The sequence below is a fragment of the Mytilus californianus genome, unplaced genomic scaffold (genome assembly GCF_021869535.1).
Source record: "Mytilus californianus isolate M0D057914Y unplaced genomic scaffold, xbMytCali1.0.p SCAF_23, whole genome shotgun sequence".
In the NCBI taxonomy this organism is placed as follows: domain Eukaryota; kingdom Metazoa; phylum Mollusca; class Bivalvia; order Mytilida; family Mytilidae; genus Mytilus; species Mytilus californianus.
This window is the reverse complement of record NW_026262672.1, coordinates 5,651,251-5,669,970: the sequence shown is the minus strand read 5'-3', so window position 1 is coordinate 5,669,970 and position 18,720 is coordinate 5,651,251. Positions and strand designations below refer to the sequence as shown.

Here is an 18,720-nt window from a genome sequence, read left to right as displayed (position 1 = left end):
GCACTATAAGATTTACATTATAAATTGTAAATATGGTCAGTTTTGGTTGATGCAGACAAATAATTTTGTTATTCCAGTCATTCTAATGTATGAAGACACTAAAATTAGTTTACGATTCAATATTTTGAATAAAAAGAAGACATGTTAGCACTCTTAATTGATGCGAAGAAAACTTTGTAGTCATTGTGTTCCAAAATTGGCATCATTTGTATAATACAATCAATCCTGACATAAAAAATATTACTTTTTTACTATGTGACTATAAGATATACATTATAAAGTTCAAATATAGACAGTTTTGGTTGATACTGACAAATAATTTTGTCATACGAGTCAGTTTGAGGCAAGAAAACTACTGAAATTTGTTTACAATTCAATATTTTGAATAAAAAGAGGACAGGCTGGCACTCTAAATTGATGCGAACAAAATTTTGTAGTCATTGTGGTCATATATTGCTGTCATTTGTACTATACAGTCCATCCAGAAATTAAAAAAATATAACTGATTTAATATGGGACTACATGTATAAGATTTACATTATAAAGTGTAAATATGGTCAGTTTTGGTTGATGCGGACAAATAATTTTGTTATACGAGTCAGCCTGAAGCATGAAAACTACTGAATTTTTTTTGCAATTCAATACATGTATTTTGAATAAAAAGAGGACATGCTGGCACTCTTAATTGATGCGAACGAAATTTTGTAATCATTGTGTTCCAAAATTGCCATCCTTTGTATAATACAATCCATCCTGACATAAAAATAAAACTTTTTACTATGCGACTATAAGATATACATTATGAAGTGCAAATATGATCAGTTTTGGTTGATGCTGAGAAATAATTTTGTTATATGAGTCAGTCACAGGTATGAAAACACCGAAATTTGTTTACAATTCAATATTTTGAATAAAAAGAGGACATGCTGGCACTCTTAAGGATGTACACCTCTGAGGAGCCAAAAATTACTAGAATTAAACTTTTGTTCTTTACCTGATTTTTGGGATTATATGACTGTAAAAAAAAAATTGGTGAAGAAAAAATCAAATGGTGGTGCACATCCTTTTTTGCTACGGCCCTTCAAAAGTACCCAATTTTGATGATTTTCCCATTTTTCATCAGTTTTTGCCTATTTTTGGGCTATTATCGTGAAAAAAATCACAGTTCTACAATTACACTTTTTTTCATACTTTCAATAACAATGAAGTGGACCAATCTATATAAATTTAACTTAAAAAACTATAGGTAGGTGTTAATATAAGAAAGTTTTATCATATTTTGATGCTTTTTCGTATCAAATTTACCATGCTGTCAATTTTGTAAATTTATGATTTTTCTCTGTTTTGAGAACAAAATACTTTTGTTAAGGATTCATTATTTCAACTTCTTTGTTATAAATGATTGAAAAATACATATCTTAGAAATTTGAAAAGAAAAAAGTGATATGGGATGTACCTGTTTCTGGTAAAAACATTTCTTGTACCCCTCACCCATTTTCTCAAAAAATTGGCTAAAAAGACTGACTTGATTGGTAATAAAATTTGAAAAATTTATTACTCAGAAACTACTTATTGTAAAAACACAATTTTTTTCACTGAGTTCAGTTTGATTATGATATTTATTAAATTCATTGCTATTTTCCACTTTTATCACATGTTTTGGAAATAATTCCAGAACGAGATTTCAACGAGACTGAAACGTCAGAAGAATACATTCTTAATTGATGGGAAAAAAATTTTGTAATCATTGTGTTCCAAAATAGCCATCCTTTGTATAATTCAATCCATCCTTCATAAAAATATTACTTTTTTACTATGCGACTATAAGATTTACATTATAAAGTTCAAATATGGTCAGTTTTGGTTGATGCTGAGAAATAATTTTGTTATATGAGTCAGTCACAGGTATGAAAACACTGAAATTTGTTTACGATTCAATATTTTGAATAAAAAGAGGACATGCTGGCACTCTAAATTGATGCGAACAAAGTTTTGTAGTCATTGTGGTCATATATTGCTGTCATTTGTATTATGCAGTCCATCCGGAAATTAAAAAAATATAAATGATTTAATATGGGACTACATGTATAAGATTTACATTATAAAGTGTAAATATGGTCAGTTTTGGTTGATGCGGACAAATAATTTTGTTATACGAGTTAGTCTGAGACATGAAAAATACAGAAATTTGTTTACGATTTAATATTTTGAATAAAAAGAAGACATGCTGGCACTCTTAATTGATGCTAACAAAATTTTGTAGTCATTGTGTTGACAAATAATTTTGTTATTAGTCAGTCTGAGGTATGAAACACCAAAATATTTTTACGATTCATATTTAAATAAAAAGAGGACATTCTGGCACTCTTTTTATTGATGGGAACAAAATTTTGTACTCATTGTGATCCAAAATTGCCATCATTTGTATAATACAATCCATCCTGACATAAAAAAAAAAATACTTTTTTACTATGCGACTATAAGATTTACAAAATAAAGGGCAAATATTGTCAGTTTTGGTTGATGCGGACAAATAATTTTGTTATACGAGTCAGTCTGAGGCATGAAAACTAATGAAATTTGTTAACGATTCAATACATGTATTTTGAATAAAAAGAGGACATGCTGGCACTCTTAATTGATGCAAACAAAATTTTGTAGTGATTGTGGTTATATATTGCTGTCATTTGTATTATACAGTCCATTCTGACATAAAAATATAACTGATTTACAATGGGACTATAAGATTTACATTAAAAAGTGTAAATATGGTCAGTTTTGGTTGATGCAGACACAATGGGACTATAAGATTTACATTAAAAAGTGTAAATATGGTCAGTTTTGGTTGATGCAGACAAATAATTTTGTTATTCTAGTCAGTCTGAGGTATGAAAACACTGAAATTTGTTTACGATTCAATATTTTGAATAAAAAGAGGACACATGTTAGACAAATTTGTGTCATTTGGCTGACCAACCGTTCCCTACAGAATCTGATTGTAGTATGAACAATGATCTAGATTGGTTGATGTGGACAAATAATTTTGTTACACGAGTTAGTCTGAGGCATGAAAAGTACTGAAATTTGTTTACGATTTTATATTTTGCATAAAAAGAGGACATTCTGGCACTCTAAATTGATGTGAATAAAATTTTGTAGTCATTGTGTTCTAAAAATGGCATCATTTGTTAAATACAATCCATCCTGACATAAAAATATTAGTAAATTACTATGCAACTATAGGATTTACATTATATATTGCTGTCATTTTTATAATACAGTCCATCGTGAAATAAAAAAATATAACTGATTCAATATGGGACTACATGTATAAGATTTACATTATAAAGTGTAATTATGGTCAGTTTCGGTTGATGCGTACAAATAATTTTGTTATTAGTCAGTCTGAGGTATGAAACACCAAAATATTTTTACGATTCATATTTAAATAAAAAGAGGACATTCTGGCACTCTTTTTATTGATGGGAACAAAATTTTGTACTCATTGTGATCCAAAATTGCCATCATTTGTATAATACAATCCATCCTGACATAAAAAAAAAAATACTTTTTTACTATGCGACTATAAGATTTACAAAATAAAGGGCAAATATTGTCAGTTTTGGTTGATGCGGACAAATAATTTTGTTATACGAGTCAGTCTGAGGCATGAAAACTAATGAAATTTGTTAACGATTCAATACATGTATTTTGAATAAAAAGAGGACATGCTGGCACTCTTAATTGATGCAAACAAAATTTTGTAGTGATTGTGGTTATATATTGCTGTCATTTGTATTATACAGTCCATTCTGACATAAAAATATAACTGATTTACAATGGGACTATAAGATTTACATTAAAAAGTGTAAATATGGTCAGTTTTGGTTGATGCAGACACAATGGGACTATAAGATTTACATTAAAAAGTGTAAATATGGTCAGTTTTGGTTGATGCAGACAAATAATTTTGTTATTTTAGTCAGTCTGAGGTATGAAAACACTGAAATTTGTTTAAGATTCAATATTTTGAATAAAAAGAGGACATGCTGGCACTCTAAATTGATGCAAACAAAACTTTGTAGTCATTGTGGTCATATATTTCTGTCATTTGTATTATACAGTCCATCCTGAAATAAAAAAATATAACTGATTTAGTATGGGATTACATGTATAAGATTTACATTATAAAGTGTAAATATGGTCAGTATTGGTTGATGTGGACAAATAATTTTGTTACACGAGTTAATCTGAGGCATGCAAAGTACTGAAATTTGTTTACGATTTAATATTTTGCATAAAAAGAGGACATTCTGGCACTCTAAATTGATGTGAATAAAATTTTGTAGTCATTGTGTTCTAAAATACGCATCATTTGTTAAATACAATCCATCCTGACATAAAAATATTAGTAAATTACTATGCAACTATAGGATTTACATTATATATTGCTGTCATTTGTATAATACAGTCCATCCTGAAATAAAAAAATATAACTGATTCAATATGGGACTACATGTATAAGATTTACATTATAAAGTGTAAATATGGTCAGTTTCGGTTGATGCGTACAAATAATTTTGTTATTAGTCAGTCTGAGGTATGAAACACCAAAATATTTTTACGATTCATATTTAAATAAAAAGAGGACATTCTGGCACTCTTTTTATTGATGGGAACAAAATGTTGTAGTCATTGTGATCCAAAATTGCCACCATTTGTATAATACAATGCATCCTGACATAAAAAAAAAATACTTTTTTACTATGCGACTATAAGATTTACAAAATAAAGGGCAAATATTGTCAGTTTTGGTTGATGCGGACAAATAATTTTGTTATACGAGTCAGTCTGAGGCATGAAAACTAATGAAATTTGTTAACGATTCAATACATGTATTTTGAATAAAAAGAGGACATGCTGGCACTCTTAATTGATCAGACAATATTTGTAGTCATTTTGGTTATATATTGCTGTTATTTGTATTATACAGTCCATTCTGACATAAAAAATATAACTGACTTTCAATGGGACTATAAGATTTACATTAGAAAGTGCAAATATGGTCAGTTTTGGTTGATGAAGACAAATAATTTTGTTATTCTAGTCAGTCTGAGGTATGAAAACACTGAAATTTGTTTAAGATTCAATATTTTGAATAAAAAGAGGACACATGTTAGACAAATTTGTGTCATTTGGCTGACCAACTGTTCCCTACAGAATCTGATTGTAGTATGAACAATGATCTAGATTGTGAAGGTCTTGGATTTCAAGCTTTGGCTAGTTAAAACCAAAGAGTTGAAAATATATATGTAATGGCAATTAATCATGTTAATAGTTTTCTTGTTTGAATAGTGTCATATTTGTCATGTAAAGTTCATGTAGCAGAGTAAAAGCATGTGTTTTTTCTTATATAATGTATCATTTGCATGTTATTTTTTTTTTAATTCAGGTATGGTGAAGTTATGAGCAAGCTGTTGTAAAGTTTATATGACAGTTTCATGTGCAAAAATATAGTATCCATTGAAATGTTTGAAGACTGACCCATTATGGTGTATGTGATGAAATGAGATAATATTTGATATTACTGAAACATGAAATACATGTTATTCCTTTATTCTGACTTATGTAAGAGCCTATTTTACTAGTTTATTAGATAAAAAGCAAATTATATGTAAAAAATGTGTTTGAAGTAGTTTAACTCTATTTCGTCTCCATTGCAAACTGCAATCAAACATAATACCTTCCATACATGTAAGCATGCTGTTGCAATATTGCCATTTTAATTTATCCTTCAAATTATTTTTTCAATATAAACTGTATGTTTTGTGTACTTTATTCTTGATTTCAAATAGATATCTTTTGTTTAAACTTAAAGACATTTTATGATTTCAAATAAAAAAACAAAAACAAAAAAAACCCCTGGCATGATAGAAAAAAACAGACATATTTTCAAATAAAAAAAACAAAACAGAGGCATGCATAAGGTAACTGTCTTAATTTTATACCTACATGACTTACTGGTATTTTTTCCAAATTGTATTTTACAAATTCGTACTTAATCTTAATATGATAAAGTAGCATTAATATATAAGATTACCTGCAAATCTGTATAACCAAAATTATCATTCATGAAAAAAACTAACATACATGTTTGGCTATTTATTTTTTCACATGTATAACCTGCATTATATTTAATATTTAAATTTATGCATTTATTATTTTCAGGCACCAAGAAAAACAATTTGAAGCTAAGAAGATATTGCTTCCAGATTATATCAATGGCTCATTAGGAAAAAAATTCAACTAAAGTGGTTGAAAATTGGAAATTTTGAAGATTTAAAAATGTACCTGACATACATGGTGATTTATTCATTCAATTAGGTTTCTACTATCAATAATTATTTTTCTAACACAAGTATCAATTATTGTCATATAGGGGAGGTAACTCCACTTTAACGAAATAGTTTTATTTGATACACACATACATTATACATAAGATGAATTATAAACATTTTTTTGTATAAATGATGGGAGATATTTATAATTTTTCTTTGAGTTAACTTGTTTGAATGAATACATGTAAAGTTGATATTATAAATGTGAAATTCAATAGCTTTCAAGATAGAAGAGAAATTGCCTGTAGTTCAACAGCTTTCAATCAATAAGTCAAAATGTGTATGTTAATAAATGATTTTAATGACTTGCTATACACATGTATATATTTAAATGAAATTATAAGTATTAAATTTATGAACTTTATTTTCAATGACAATTACACGCCTAGTTCAAATTGAAATTATAATATTAACTGGTGATTCTTAATTTCAAATTATTCTGATTATAAATATTTTTGAGGTCAGAAATCTTATATACATGTATTGTTTGTATTCAACAAAATAGTATTTTATGTCATTTGTTAGTTATGACAATATTTATTTTGATGGGCAGTATAACTAATTTTGTGTGTACTTTAATTTGCAATTACTTGGATGGTAGTGTAATTTTTTATAAATGTAACATATTTTTATCCTAGTTAATCTACATAAAATATAAAAGTCAATACCTAATTTATGCTACATGTAATTTGTAAATGGAGATTTAACAATAGGGTAGAATGCAGAAAAGACATTCTGTTCTTTTCTGATCTAGGGGAAGTAACTGAAACATTTTTAAGTGCAAACATTTTGGATTTGTTTCTTGAATATCCCTGTCAACAAGTTTTTAAAGTTATAATTACAGTACAATTAAGTAGTTGTTACTGATTTACAATGCTGGGGTGTGGGAAAATGTGTGTCGTGCATTTACGTCATTGGTGACTTTGTATCATTTGTTAGTTCTAAAAACATACTTCAATGAAGTAAATGCATTTGCAAATAAATCTTCTTTGAAAAGTTTTATCTTAATTTAGCTTGATGGTATTGTAATTCATTACGCTACTACACATTTTTATCAACCATTATCTACATAAGATTTCAAATTCAAAACCTCCTTTATGATGAATAAAAGTATCCCATCTAGAAATAAAACATGTTAATATAGCTATAACAACAGAGTAGAATTGATAAAGGACATACTTGACTCTTCTGATCTAGGGGAAGTAACTCAAACATTTTTAATTCAATGTAAATTACAAATGTATTTAATTTGCAAGGTTTTTAAAGTACAATTATGGAGTTGTATGTGATTTACAATGTGGGGGCGTGGAAATATCTGTGTTGTCCATACTCATAGTATAATCTGATGGGTGACTGTATGTGTCATATGCTAGTTATAACAAAATATATATCAATGACAGTAAAATTTATTTGCTATGTACTTTTATCTGCTTTAAGTTTGATAGTACAAAATGAATTGTAAGTGATTACTTTGTAACATATTTTATCTGTCTTGTCTACATAAGATATCAAATTAAGAACCTTATTTATGATAAATACAAGTAGCCTAACTCAAAATAATCCATGTAAACATATAGCTTTGATATCAAGGACATTCTGTACTTCTCTGATCTAGGGGAAGTAACTCCTTTTTTTATAATTGTTTGTTATACCTTTGTGGTATGGTGAGATTGTTTGAATATTTATGTCATTGTTTCAATATGATTTTTGTTCATATATATCAAATTGTTTTCCCAAAAAATAAAAATAAGATTTCATTCTACTCACTGAAACAGTCTTATCTTTATTTATCTTCACATTCATTGCTTTTAGCTGACTTTTTTTCTCACAATTCCCAAATATTCTTGATATTTCAAATGAAAAGAAGATCTAAGTATAATAAGCATGTGAATATTTGTATTTGCTTGTTTTTTTCTATTGGCTGAAAGGTCATGTAAAGTTAATATCTGATTTACAGTATTGGTAATTCCATAAAATAAGTTTTTTCACAGGTCTTTCTTTAAAAAAAATGTCCCACTGATTACAGGACTTTTTTATTTAATGAGAATTAAACTGACTATACTGATGAAGTTATTTCTGATTTTTTTCTTTTAATTGTTTTATTGATGAGTACACACAAATTTATCAGAATATTCAACTGTGCCAACCGAATTTATTTAATTATTAAAGAGAGACAACTCCAAAACTCATGTTCTATATTCTGATTTGTTGATAGAATTAATTTAATGAAGTTCAAATGAAAAGATGTTTTATGTTGTTTCGGATGAATGGCTTACAAAGCAGTCAGATCTAGCTGGTATATATTCCAAAATGAAGTTATAACTGTTGTGGCTAGTAATTAAATTATAACTTTACTTTGTTGTTTTATTCTTATTATTTTGACAAAGAAAAAAAAACACTAGTTGATGTTGATGGCATATTTGTATAAAGAACAGGGCAGATGTGGGGTAAATTTCAGCAAGACAACAACAATCATTCCAAAAAATGCAAGAAAAACATATAAATTACAGGGTATATATTGGAACAAAACTAAACAAGTACATGTATTTTAATATAGTACTGCTTTAATTTTATCATTTCATGTTCTTAAGAGTCTGTTAATATGGTTAAGTTTCAAGACAAGTGGCCGGTAAACTACTTTTGTACCTTTGAATAACAATATGTTTGCAAGTACAAAACATAATGTGGATTTTAACAGAATATTAAGCAGGCAAAGTAACTCGCCTGCTTCATTGAAAAAGTATATACATTTTATGGATTCAAACCCATAGTATCTATATTGTATACATTATACATAGAATCTTAAGCAAATCAAACACAAATAGATCAAAAAGTTTAATCCCGATTTAAAAGAAAAGCTGCTTTAATATTTAAATTCAGTATTTTTTCTTGAATCCTACTTTTATTCAAATTTAATTTCAGATAATATAAAAAAAAAAGAAGATGTGGTATGATTGCCAATGATACAACTCTCCACAAGAGACCAAATGACACAGAATTTAACTACTTTAGGTCACCGTACGGCCTCCAAAATGAGCAAAGTCCAAATTGTTGTTAAACTAAACATTTATTCCTAAAGAAAGACTTAAATGTTGGATAAAGTGAAGATTAAATGCAGCTAAACTTGTAATATAGCAATTTAATATTTGCTAAAATTCATTTATTTTGTAAATATGAATTAAAATTCAGACTTAAATGTCTAGTAAAATGAAGATTATTCAAAATTAAACTTTTAAAATATATATATAATGTTTGATTAAATTTTCCTAAATGTCTAGTAAAATGAAGATTATTTAAAATTAAACTTTCAAAATATCTATATAATGTTTGAATAAATTTTCTTAAATGTCTAGTATAGTGAAGACTAAATTAAAATAAACTTTGAAAATAGGTATTTATATTTGCTTAATTGCACATAAATTTTAAGTAAAATGAAGATTAAATTGAACTATTCTTGCTTAAATTAAGAATTTATGCAAATATAAATTCATTTAAACTTACTTATACATTAAATTTAAGCTACCATAAAGGTTGATTTAAACCACAATTAAATGTAGGAATTTAATTAATAGCTTAAATTTAAATTAAACCACAATTAAATGCGAAATTTAAATGATAAATAAACTTAAAGTATACATTTAAAATGAGAATTTAACTGTAGTTTATCAAGGGTATAATTACAAATTAAATATATAGTTTCATGCAGTGATCCTGACATAAAAATATAACTGATTTACTATGGCACTACAAGATTTACATTATAAATTGTAAATATGGTCAGTTTTGGTTGATGCAGACAAATAATTTTGTTATTCCAGTCATTCTAATGTATGAAGCCACTAAAATTAGTTTACGATTCAATATTTTGAATAAAAAGAAGACATGTTAGCACTCTTAATTGATGCGAATAAAACTTTGTAGTCATTGTGTTCCAGAATTGCCATCATTTGTAAAATACAATCCATCCTGACATAAATATATAACTGATTTACTATGCGACTATAAGATTTACAGTATAAAGTGCAAATATGGTAAGTTTTGGTTGATGTGGACAAATAATGTTGTTATTCTAGTCATTCTAAGGTATGAAAACACTAAAACTAGTTTACTATTCAATATTATGAATAAAAAGAAGACATGTTAGCACTCTGAATTGATGCGAACAAAATTCTGTAGTCATTGTGTTCGAAAATTGGCATCATTTGTATAATACAATCCATCCTGACATAAAAATATTACTTTTTTACTATGTGACTATAAGATATACATTATAAAGTTCAAATATAGACAGTTTTGGTTGATACTGACAAATAATTTTGTCATACGAGTCAGTTTGAGGCAAGAAAACTACTGAAATTTGTTTACAATTCAATATTTTGAATAAAAAGAGGACAGGCTGGCACTCTAAATTGATGCGAAAAAATTTTTGTAGTCATTGTGATCATATATTGCTGTCATTTGTATTATACAGTCCATCCAGAAATTAAAAAAATATAACTGATTAAATATGGGACTACATGTATAAGATTTACATTATAAAGTGTAAATATGGTCAGTTTTGGTTGATGCGGACAAATAATTTTGTTATACGAGTTAGTCTGAAGCATAAAAACTACTGAAATTTGTTTACGATTCAATATTTTGAATAAAAAGAAGACATGCTGGCACTCTTTATTGATGCTAACAAAGTTTTGTAGTCATTGTGGTCATATATTGCTGACATTTGTATTATACAGTCCATCCTGACATAAAAATATGACTAATTTACTATGAGACTTTAAGAATTACATTATAAATGTAAATATGGTCAGTTTTGGTTGATGCAGACAAATAATTTTGTTATTCTAGTCAGTCTGAGGCATGAAAACTACTGAAATTTTTTTGCAATTCAATACGTGTATTTTGAATAAAAAGAGGACATGCTGGCACTCTTAATTGATGCGAACGAAATTTTGTAATCGTTGTGTTCCAAAATTGCCATCCTTTGTATAATACAATCCATCCTGACATAAAAATATTACTTTTTTACTATGCGACTATAAGATATACATTATAAAGTGCAAATATGATCAGTTTTGGTTGATGCTGAGAAATAATTTTGTTATATGAGTCAGTCACAGGTATGAAAACACCGAAATTTGTTTACAATTCAATATTTTGAATAAAAAGAGGACATGCTGGCACTCTTAAGGATTTACACCTCTGAGGAGCCAAAAATTACTAGAATTAAACTTTTGTTCTTAACCTGATTTTTGGGATTATATGACTGTAAAAAAAAATTGGTGAAGAAAAAATCTTATGGTGGTGCAATTCCTTTTTTGCTACGGCCCTTTAAAAGTAGCCAATTTTGATGATTTTCCCATTTTTCAGCAGTTTTTGCCCATTTTTGGGCTATTATCGTGACAAAAATCACAGTTCTACAATTACACTTTTTTTCATACTTTCAATAACGATGAAGTTGACCAATCTATATAAATTTAACTTAAAAAAACTATAGGTAGGTGTTAATATAAGAAAGTTTTATCATATTTTGATGCTTTTTCGTGTCAAATTTACCATGCTGTCAATTTTGTAAATTTATGATTTTTCTCTGTTTTAAGAACAAAATACTTTTGTTAAGGATTCATTATTTCAACTTCTTTGTTATAAATGATTGAAAAATACATATCTTAGAAATTTGAAAACAAAAAAGTGATATGGGATGTATTAGTACCTGTTTCTGGTAAAACATTTCTTGTACCCCTCAACCATTTTCTCAAAAAATTGGCTAAAAAGACTGACTTGATTGGTAATAAAATTTGAAAAATTTATTACTCAGAAACTACTTATTGTAAATACACAATTTTTTTACTGAGTTCAGTTTGATTATGATATTTTTTAAATTCATTGCTATTTTCCACTTGTATCACATGTTTTGGAAATAATTCTAGAACGAGATTTCAACGAGACTGAAACGTCAGAAGAATACATTCTTAATTGATGGGAACAAAATTTTGTAATCATTGTGTTCCAAAATTGCCATCCTTTGTATGATTCAATCCATCCTGACATAAAAATATTACTTTTTTACTATGCGACGATAAGATATACATTATAAAGTGCAAATATGATCAGTTTTGGTTGATGCGGACAAATAATTTTCTTATTCTAGTCAGTCTCAGGCATGAAAACTACTGAAATTTATTTGCGATTCAATACATGTATTTGGAATAAAAAGAGGACATGCTGGCACTCTTAATTGATGCGAACGAAATTTTGTAATCATTGTGTTCCAAAATTGCCATCCTTTGTATAATACAATCCATCCTGACATAAAAATATTACTTTTTTACTATGCGACGATAAGATATACATTATAAAGTGCAAATATGATCAGTTTTGGTTGATGCTGAGAAATAATTTTGTTATATGAGTCAGTCACAGGTATGAAAACACTAAAATTTATTAACAATTCAATATTTTGAATAAAAAGAGGATATGCTGGCACTCTTAATTGATGGGAACGAAATTTTGTAAACATTGTGTTCCAAAATTGCCATCCTTTGTATAATACAATCCATCCTTCATAAAAATATTACTTTTTTACTATGCGACTATAAGATTTACATTATAAAGTTCAAATATGGTCAGTTTTGGTTGATGCTGAGAAATAATTTTGTTATACGAGTCTGTCCGATGCATGAAAACTACTGAAATTTGTTTACAATTCAATATTTGCAATAAAAAAAGGTCATGCTGGCACTCTAAATTGATGCGAACAAAATATTGTGGTCATTGTGGTCATAAATTGCTGTCATTTGTATTATACAGTCCATTCTGACATAAAAATATTACTGATTTACAATGGGACTATAAGATTTACATTATAAAGTGTAAATGTGGTCAGTTTTGGTTGATGCAGACAAATAATTTTGTTATATGAGTCAGTCACAGGTATGAAAACACTAAAATTTATTAACAATTCAATATTTTGAATAAAAAGAGGATATGCTGGCACTCTTAATTGATGGGAACGAAATTTTGTAAACATTGTGTTCCAAAATTGCCATCCTTTGTATAATACAATCCATCCTTCATAAAAATATTACTTTTTTACTATGCGACTATAAGATTTACATTATAAAGTTCAAATATGGTCAGTTTTGGTTGATGCTGAGAAATAATTTTGTTATATGAGTCAGTCACAGGTATGAAAACACTGAAATTTGTTTATGATTCAATATTTTGAATAAAAAGAGGACATGCTGGCACTCTTAATTGATGCGAACAAAATTGTGTAGTCATTGTGGTCATATATTGCTGTCATTTGTATTATACAGTCCATCCTCAAATTAAAAATTATAACTGATTTAATATGGGACTACATGTATAAGATTTACATTATAAAGTGTAAATATGGTCAGTTTTGGTTGATGAGGACAAATAATTTTGTTAATCAAGTTAGTCTGAGGCATGAAAACTACTGAAATTTGTTAAGGATTCATTATTTTGAATATAAAGAAGACATGCTGGCATTTTAAATTGATGCTAACAAAATTTTGTAGTCATTGTGGTCATATATTGCTGACATTTGTATTATACAGTCCATCCTGACATAAAAATATAACTAATTTACTATGAGACTTTAAGATTAACATAATAAATGTAAATATGGTCAGTTTTCGTTGATGCAGACAAATAATTTTGTTATTTGAGTCAGTCCGAGGTATGAAAACACTGAAATTTGTTTGTCATTCAATATTTTGAATAAAACGATGACATGCTGGCACTCTTAGATTTACAATTTAAAGTGGAAATATGGTCAGTTTTGGTTTGTTGCAGAGAAATAATTTTGTTATACGAGTCTGTCCGATGCATGAAAACTACTGAAATTTGTTTACAATTCAATATTTGCAATAAAAAAAGGTCATGCTGGCACTCTAAATTGATGCGAACAAAATATTGTGGTCATTGTGGTCATAAATTGCTGTCATTTGTATTATACAGTCCATTCTGACATAAAAATATTACTGATTTACAATGGGACTATAAGATTTACATTATAAAGTGTAAATGTGGTCAGTTTTGGTTGATGCAGACAAATAATTTTGTTATATGAGTCAGTCACAGGTATGAAAACACTGAAATTTGTTTATGATTCAATATTTTGAATAAAAAGAGGACATGCTGGCACTCTTAATTGATGCGAACAAAATTGTGTAGTCATTGTGGTCATATATTGCTGTCATTTGTATTATACAGTCCATCCTCAAATTAAAAATTATAACTGATTTAATATGGGACTACATGTATAAGATTTACATTATAAAGTGTAAATATGGTCAGTTTTGGTTGATGAGGACAAATAATTTTGTTAATCAAGTTAGTCTGAGGCATGAAAACTACTGAAATTTGTTAAGGATTCATTATTTTGAATATAAAGAAGACATGCTGGCATTTTAAATTGATGCTAACAAAATTTTGTAGTCATTGTGGTCATATATTGCTGACATTTGTATTATACAGTCCATCCTGACATAAAAATATAACTAATTTACTATGAGACTTTAAGATTAACATAATAAATGTAAATATGGTCAGTTTTCGTTGATGCAGACAAATAATTTTGTTATTTGAGTCAGTCCGAGGTATGAAAACACTGAAATTTGTTTGTCATTCAATATTTTGAATAAAACGATGACATGCTGGCACTCTTAGATTTACAATTTAAAGTGGAAATATGGTCAGTTTTGGTTTGTTGCAGAGAAATAATTTTGTTATACAAGTCTGTCCGATGCATGACTTAGGTTCTAGTTTTCATTAATGCCAAAGTAGACTCTGCACATGAGGCACCGTCTGATAGGCTTGACAATGTACACTCATTGGATTTGTATCCTGGTTCTTTAAGATTAAAAAAGTTTATTCAAATGCAATGAATAAAAAAAAAGATGAGGTATGATTGCCAATGAGACAACTCTCTGCAAGAGACCAAATGACACAGAAATTGACAACTATAGGTCACCGTATTGCAAGTATTGTTTTTTTTTACATATGATCAAATATAATTTCGTGAATTTTATGGTGAATAATTTCTTCATTTTTATTTAAAAAATATTTTTGTTAAAAAAAATACCGGTAAGGTATGCATTACAAAGCAACAGAACAAGATAGGAAAAGAGGTACTGATTTGTCTTGGTCCTGAAATGTCTCCTGGGTTGCCAAACTGTCTATTAATCATGTCTATTAAATATGTCTCCTACGGTGCCAAACTGTCTATAAAACTTGGAGACGAATCCTTTCGTTTCTAAGGTGGTGACAACTGTCTTGTAAAGTTACCTTATCTACAAAGCGCATCGCTTATTCGGATCAGTAAGACTGGTTTCCGAGAATAGTATACCTTTTACCTGTTAAAAAGTACCTGACAAAGAACCTGTTTTTAAATTATCGATTGCAAGTAAACATGTCAAATTAATACTTGTTTTTATCTTCTTTTCTTGTTTTTTGTTTATGATTACTTTTTCATCAAAGTTGGATTAAATTTATTTTCTGCAGAATAATTTTACTTGTCCCGTCGGACAAGCTTGATATAGCTTTTACTTGTCCGACCTTTTTTTCCTCTGGTACCGGACAATCGGACAAGCGTTTTTGTCGAGCCCTGATGATAAAGAAGCATTAATATATAAGATTACCTGCAAATCTGTATTACCAAAATTATCATTCATGAAAAAAACTAACATACATGTTTGGCTATATATTTTTTCACATGTATAACCTGCATTATATTTAATATTTAAATGTATGCATTTATTAATTTCAGGTACCAAGAAAAACACTTTGAAGCTAAGAAGATATTGCTTCCAGATTATATCAATGGCTCATTAGGAAAAAAACTTCAACTAAAGTGGTTGAAAATTGGAAATTTTGAAGATTTAAAAAAGTACCTGACATACATGGTGATTTATTCATTCAATTAGGTTTCTACTATCAATAATTATTTTTCTAACACAAGTATCAATTATTGTCATATAGGGGAGGTAACTCCACTTTAACGAAATAGTTTTATTTGATACACACATACATTATACATAAGATGAATTATAAACATTTTTTTGTATAAATGATGGGAGATATTTATAATTTTTCTTTGAGTTAACTAGTTTGAATGAATACATGTAAAGTTGATATTATAAATGTGAAATTCAATAGCTTTCAAGATAGAAGAGAAATTGCCTGTAGTTCAACAGCTTTCAATCAAAAAGTCAAAATATGTATGTTAATAAATGATTTTAATGACTTGCTATACACATGTATATATTTAAATGAAATTATAAGTATTAAATTTATCTACTTTATTTTCAATGACAATTACACGCCTAGTTCAAATTGAAATTATAATATTAACTGGTGATTCTTAATTTCAAATTATTCTGATTATAAATATTTTTGAGGTCAGAAATCTTATATACATGTATTGTTTGTATTCAACAAAATAGTATTTTATGTCATTTGTTAGTTATGACAATATTTATTTTGATGGGCAGTATAACTAATTTTGTGTGTACTTTAATTTGCAATTAATTGGATGGTAGTGTAATTTTTTATAAATGTAACATATTTTTATCCTAGTTAATCTACATAAAATATAAAAGTCAATACCTAATTTATGCTACATGTAATTTGTAAATGGAGATTTAACAATAGGGTAGAATGCAGAAAAGACATTCTGTTCTTTTCTGATCTAGGGGAAGTAACTGAAACATTTTTAAGTGCAAACATTTTGGATTTGTTTCTTGAATATCCCTGTCAACAAGTTTTTAAAGTTATAATTACAGTACAATTAAGTAGTTGTTACTGATTTACAATGCTGGGGTGTGGGAAAATGTGTGTCGTGCATTTACGTCATTGGTGACTTTGTATCATTTGTTAGTTCTAAAAACATACTTCAATGAAGTAAATGCATTTGCAAATAAATCTTCTTTGGAAAGTTTTATCTTAATTTAGCTTGATGGTATTGTAATTCATTACGCTACTACACATTTTTATCAACCATTATCTACATAAGATTTCAAATTCAAAACCTCCTTTATGATGAATAAAAGTATCCCATCTAGAAATAAAACATGTTAATATAGCTTTAACAACAGAGTAGAATTTATAAAGGACATACTTGACTCTTCTGATCTAGGAGAAGTAACTCAAACATTTTTAATTCAATGTAAATTACAAATGTATTTCATTTGCAAGGTTTTTAAAGTACAATTATGGAGTTGTATGTGATTTACAATGTAGGGGCGTGGAAATATCTGTGTTGTGCATACTCATAGTATAATCTGATGGGTGACTGTATGTGTCATATGCTAGTTATAACAAAATATATTTCAATGACAGTAAAATTTATTTGCTTTGTACTTTTATCTGCTTTAAGTTTGATAGTACAAAATGAATTGTAAGTGATTACTTTGTAACATATTTTATCTGTCTTGTCTACATAAGATATCAAATTAAGAACCTCATTTATGATAAATACAAGTAGCCTAACTCAAAATAATCCATGTAAACATATAGCTTTGATATCAAGGACATTCTGTACTTCTCTGATCTAGGGTAAGTAACTCCTTTTTTATAATTGTTTGTTATAACCTTTGTGGTATGGTGAGATTGTTTGAATATTTATGTCATTGTTTTAATATGATTTTTGTTCATATATATCAAATTGTTTTCCCAAAAAGTAAAAATAAGATTCCATTCTACTCACTGAAACAGTCTTATCTTTATTTATCTTCACATTCATTGCTTTTAGCTGACTTTTTTTCTCACAATTTCCAAACATTCTTGATATTTCAAATGAAAAGAAGATCTAAGTATAATAAGCATGTGAATATTTGTATTTGCTTGTTTTTTTCTATTGGCTGAAAGGCAGGGATGATTACATGAATGATTTTTGTGTAATCGCGATTACACGGATTTTCGTGTGTAATCGATTACAATCGATTTCTTTATCAAAAGTAATTACATTACTTTTCGATTACTGTCAATTACATGCTGATTTTTTTTAAGATAACTAAAGAAAGCTTACAACAATTATACTAGTCAATGAGTTTGTTAGTGAAAATTAAGAACTTTACACAATCACTGCTTCTAAATGTCCTGTTTTAAACAGTTGCTGTCTAGACCGATAAACCAAATAAATTGCAAGTTCTTGAAATATGGGTCAACAATAGAGAGTGGTGATAAAGTTCCTGCATTGACTTCCACCAATGCACCAGTCACATTTTTTTATTATGGGTCATTTGCTTCATATCTTGCACATATTTTATGACATACTGTCTTACTGACTAAAATT

General features: G+C 27.9%; 1 long non-coding RNA gene across 1 annotated transcript in view; it reads left to right on the top strand.

The window, feature by feature from the left end:
• Positions 1-16,544, top strand: part of LOC127732347 (uncharacterized) — a 34,670-nt gene extending 18,126 nt beyond the window's left edge. The window contains exon 3 of the long non-coding RNA XR_007996204.1: positions 16,195-16,544. This is a non-coding gene — a long non-coding RNA (uncharacterized LOC127732347). The remainder of the gene's footprint in view (positions 1-16,194) is intronic.
• Positions 16,545-18,720: the final 2,176 nt, after the last annotated feature.